Source organism: Chrysemys picta, chromosome 19, assembly GCF_011386835.1.
Source record: "Chrysemys picta bellii isolate R12L10 chromosome 19, ASM1138683v2, whole genome shotgun sequence".
Classification (NCBI taxonomy): Eukaryota; Metazoa; Chordata; order Testudines; family Emydidae; genus Chrysemys; species Chrysemys picta.
In genome coordinates this window covers 17125784-17131579 of record NC_088809.1, presented here as the reverse complement: position 1 = coordinate 17131579, position 5796 = coordinate 17125784, and positions in this window count along the sequence as shown.

The window sequence follows — 5796 nt, the reverse complement described above, 5'->3', positions numbered from 1 at the left end:
CTTGGCCCGACAGCTGAAGAGCGACACGAAGAAGCACACAAAGAGGCCAAATCATGCCAGCCTTACTGCACTAGCACTGTGACTTTGAGACCAGCAGGGCTTGGGGCCCAGATGTTTCACTGACTGGTGAAACTGCTCCTGCACGGCTGTCGCCAAGCACTGGGCTGCCATGGGGATGCCACAGGGCAGGAAAGGCACCTGCACTCCGCCAGCAGGGGAAGCGTGGGTGTAGCAGAACAGACCGAAGATAAATATTTTTGAGTTGATCTCATTCTTGCATCATTCAACTCTGCATTGATACGTCCTTATCATGCTCTGGGCGCTACCTAATCCTGTTTACCTAAGAGCCGTGGACGTTGCATGGAAAACTCTGAGCAAACATTCTGCTTCAGAACCTTTACAGCTTACCACCTGCTCCAGGACTTTATGTCAACTGGGCCTTTTGGGCCAAATTGCTGCTTTGCGAATATTTTGCATGATTCTGCTCAAGTCTGTGTTATATTCCGCACTTCAGTGAACACTTATCATGCCCTCTGGTTTTCTGGCTATGATGTTAGGACAACAAAAGCAGAGACAGCCCCCCAAATAATCCATCCAGGTTCCACAGCGAACCCAGTTAATACTGGGACAGGACTTAAGCGCTTAGTCTGGACAGCACAGAGACTCAAGCAGCACAGAAATGATAGATAAAGCTCGTAGTACCAGGAGCCAAAGACACAAAACTCCAATACTCATACACAATACAAAAAACTCTTGCCAATGCATCCAACGGTGCTTCCAATTTCCATGCCAGTCACCCTACTACCTGCAGTATATTAGACTCTGTGGTGTGTGTGTGTGAGAGAGGGAAATCACCTTACTCAAATGTTAAAAGGACAGTACGAGGGACCGGAACTAAGTGTCAGGAGGTTGGAGCATATAATGTGGTGGAGCAGGAGGGGTTAGGCGTTCTGGATTCTATTCCGGGCTCTGTGACTAACTAGCAGTGTAACCCTCTTCGGATAAATGTATTACAGTGTTGATTGAACACTACAGGGCTTGGGGAGAATACTGGAGAGTTTAGTGTTTTGTGAGGACCAGCATGTCACGTAACTCCCTGCTTGCTTTTCCCTTCTGTAAAATGAGGCTAAATGATGCGGACCCATCTCAGAAAGAGTGTTGTGAGGATACATGTATTAAATGTCTGTGAAATGCTCTGAGAATCTGGATGAAAGATTCTTTAGAAGGGCAACATTTTACAGATAGGACTTAAACCTCAGACTGTTTGGTTCTGCTGGATAATTTCAAACCCTGAGATGGCAGAATAGATTCGAACTGGACAGGAATAGTTTCCTTTGAAGACTTATAGCAATGCTTAGAATAAGGTGCATTCCTCAGTTTGCAAATTTCTCAGTCGTGGTTTATTTCTTAAAAATCTTCCCACGCCCTAGGGAGTAAAGGGACTTGCTTCTCTCACACAGCACATCAGTACTCAGCTCCAGAAGAGAAGGAGCCAGCAGACGTAGGGACCATCAAAGTGTTTCAAATGCAAGACCCCCGTAGTCCATGAAAAACTGAACAGAGGATGCAGAAGCAGTTTCTTGCAGTTCCAGAGCACCCTTCGTACTTCATGCTGAAAAAGTGGAGGGGCTTAATATGCTGCTGTTTTCTTTAATGAAAGTGTTGCCATGGCAACTGTCTCATCACATTATGGTGGTGTGCAGATTCGTGCAGGTGTCTGAACACTCGCTAACAGCCTTGACCCAAGGGGATCAGCAAAACACAACAGCCGGAGTAACCAAAAGGTGAGGTGATGCTGGCGATGGGCTTAGGCCTAAGAAATGTAAGTAGCACCGGGGCTGGGACCAAAACAGCACCTCTAGCGATCCCTCATGATACCTTATCTTCAGGGACGGGGGGAGAGGGAAGAAGCACCTGTCTTGCTGCTTCCTAGGCTGACATCACCACCCTTCTCCTCCCTCCACATTCACAGAAGCCTCCCCTAGTGCTGAACATTTTCTGTGATCCACGAGCTACTTATGCCTTTCTAACGCACCAATTAAACCTGAGTCTTTAACGTGTCATGGTTGACTAGACAGGGTTGCTGAGTTGCTCACTAAATACATAATGCTGGGGTAGAGATCACCCTGAACCAAACTCCCACATCTAAATGCTGATGCATGAAGCAGGGAGTCTGCATTGCCTACGTGCCAGGCTATTACATTTTTAAAGAACTGAACCTGTCTGCAGAGATAATGGCCATTTTGTTCTTGGAGTTGCTGTCAGGGCCGGCTTTAGGCCAATTCAACCAATTCCCCTGAATCGGGCCCCGCGCCCAAGCCCCGGTATGGCATACCAGCCAGAGCCGGTGCGCCGTACCGGGGTGGCCCGGCTTCCCCAGGGGGCAATTTAAAGGGCCCAGGCCCTTTAAATTGCCACCAGAGCCCCACTGCTGGAGCCCTGGGGTAGGGCTGTAGGGCTCTGGGGGCTATTTAAAAAGTCCGGGGCTCCCGCTGCCTCTACCGCCCCGGCCCTTTAAATAACCGTCGGAGCCCCGCCGCCTCCCCAGGGCTCCCGCGGCTATTTAAAGGGCCGGGGCAGTAGAAGCAGGGGAGCCCCGGGCCCTTTAAATAGCCCCCAGAGCCCTGGGATAGCGAGGGGCTCGGGAGCTATTTAAAGGGCCGGGGCTCCAGCTGCCTCTGCTGCACCCCCTGCCCTGCCTGCAGCCAGCCCCTGCTGCACCCCTGCTCTATCTCCAGCCCTGCACCCCCTGCCCACACTAGCCCTGCCTCCCTGCCCTGCCCGCACCAGCCCCGCCCCCTCGCCCTGCCTGCAGCCAACCCCACACCCCCTGCCCTGTCTCCAGCCAACCCCTGCCGCACCCCCCTGCGGCCCTGCCCGAAGCCAGCCAGCCCACACACACCCCTGCCCGCACCAGCCCCGCACCCCCTGCCCTGTCTCCAGCCAACCCCTGCCTCACCTCCCTGCCTGAAGCCAGCAAGTCCCGCACTCCTCTGTCTCCAGCCCGGCCAACCCCTGCCGCACCCCCCTGCAGCCCTGCCTGAAGCTAGCCAGCCCACCCCACACACCCCTGTCTCCAGCCAGCCCCACACCCCTTGCCCTCCCTGCAACCAGACCCTGCCTCCAGCCAGCCCCTGCCCTGCCTCCAGCCAGCCCCTGCCCTGCCTCCAGCCAGCCCCATGTCCACTGATGCCCTGCAGTTCCCAGGGCAGTAACCCTGCACACCTGCTTCAATGAGGGGGGCAGGGAACAGCTGGGACCCTCCCATGTGCACACACACACCCAGGGAGTGGCAGGGACCAGCACATGTGAAACGGAGCTTATAAATAACCAATCAACAGCATATATGATGCAATGTACATAATATAGAATTTTATTATTTATATAGTTATGCAAAGTAAATAATACATGGAAGAAAGGAAGGGTTTTTTTTTTTTTTTGGTTAGTCATTCCTGCCGGGGCCCCACCGAAAATGTTCGAATTGGGCCCCGCACTTCCTAAAGCCGGCCCTGGTTGCTGTGGTTTACTGGGAGAGGAGTCACAGACACTGACCATCCTCTCTCTCATATGCAGATTTCAATCGGTCTTTAACCTACAGATCAGGGGTAGGCAACCTATGGCACGCGAGCTGATTTTCAGTGGCACTCACATTGCCCGGGTCCTGGCCACCAGTCCAGGGGGAGGGGGGGGCTCTGCATTTTAATTTAATTTTAAATGAAGCTTCTTAAGCATTTTAAAAACCTTATTTACTTTACATACAACAATAGTTTAGTTATAGATTATAGACTTATAGAAAGAGACCTTCTAAAAACGTTAACATGTACGACCGGCACGCGAAACCTTAAATTAGAGTCAATAAATGAAGACTCGGCGCACCACTTCTGAAAGGCTGCCGACCCCCGCTATAGATCAACTAGCTTTGGAAGGATTGGACTGGGATTCAAGAGAACTAAGCTCACTTCCCAGCTCAGCCACAGACTTCCTGTGAGCCTTGGGGAAGTCACTTAACCCACTCTGTGCCTCAGTTCCGCATCTGTAAAATGAGATCGTTATTTCCCTATCTCACCGGTGTTGTAATGATCGTGAGGTGCTCAGGCACCGGAGTGAAGAAGCCCATACAAGTACCTAGACAGATAGCTACTTTTGTATATGGGAAAAGTCTGAGCATTAAAACTGAGCAAATCATGAAAAAATGTTTCCTGTAGTGTTCATTTGCATTTTAAAATGAATTCACTCCAATTACATTAGAACCTTCTTTGCATTTGCTTTCTGCAGGTATTCTAGCAAACAAATTAACTGGCAGCAATGTTCATAGAAACAGTGGATTTTAAGAGAACATGAGGGAAAGCCAATCTTTAATACTTATACATGAGTGTTTACACAGGAAACCTGAGCATAAGAGTTATGTAGATCCATCTCCAGAACAAGAACTATACCATGTGCCCTGTGTATCCAGTCAGAACTAACCAATGCAGCTAGAATTTTGAATTCCAACAATGAACTGCTTGTGCAGTACCTATTTACCAAGAGCTATTCATAGAAGGTATTTGGCAAATAACTTTAAGCAACACTAGAATGAGAAATTAATACACTGGTAGAAGACCAGTGAATTTGTGAATAGAACCGTGGAAATTGTGGAATTTGCTGAATAAATCATATGCTGGTAATCATTACACTAAACTCTACTGGAATACTCAAACATTAGGGGTCAGTGTTTGAAATCCAAATTCAGACCCTCACATTTATTGTGCAATTTTGCATTTTTTTTAAGTGAACTGAACCAAAAGCCTAGGTTTGACACACACAGCCCTAAAACTGTGAGGTGTACAAAATCTTTGTGTGGGGGTGGGGTGGGGGGAGGGGCTTTATCTTCTTTCTGCATTGAGGGTAAAGGATCCCTGAAAACCACATCCAATTTCTAGAGGGAAAAGGTTGGGTTTTAAGTAGTACTTCATGCTATTCCTTAAAGCAAAGATTCACCCCATTAATCATGTCATTATACAGCCACCACTGCATCACTCTCTAGCTATTTAATTATTAAATTGACTGGATTTAAACTGCAATCTGACTCATTTAAAGAGACTTTTGCAAAACACTGGGCCTACACAGTCTTCTCACTGACCAGATCAATTGGAAGTTTTTAATTAAGGAAAACCATTAACATTGGAATGACTAGAATTTTTACAATTCTTTTAAAGGAGTTTGAAATTCATTTGCAAGCCCAGGAAGCTTTAGAACAGTGTAGGAGGCTGCTCCCTTCATTAGTGCAGAAACTGCACTTTCTCCTGAGTCACTTTTTTAAAATTCCACTTTTCTATAAACTTTTAGGGATCACTAAAGTCAGCACCAGCTACTCATATTATAGTACTACCTAGAAGCCCCAACTGGATCGGATCCACATTTTGTGCTATACCCTATGCAGACACAGAGTAAGAAAGCATCTCTACCCTGAAGAGTTTATAATCCGGTTTGAACATAAGAACAGCCGTACTGGGTCAGACCAAAGGTCCATCTAGCCCAGTATCCTGGCTTCTGACAGTGGCCAATGCCAGGTGCCCCAGAGGGAATGAACAGAACACGGAATCAAGTGATCCATCCCTTGTCACCCATTCCCAGTTTGGCAGAATTCCTTTTTTTTTTTAAATATATAATTTTGATGGATAATCTCAATGTTTATTTTTAAGTTCTCTCTCTTTTTATCGGTTTAAATTTTCACAGTTGCAGGAAATTATGGGGAGGTCAGACAATTATTTCATGACAGAAGACAATGAGATTCAAAAAGTTTAAAGCTTTTTA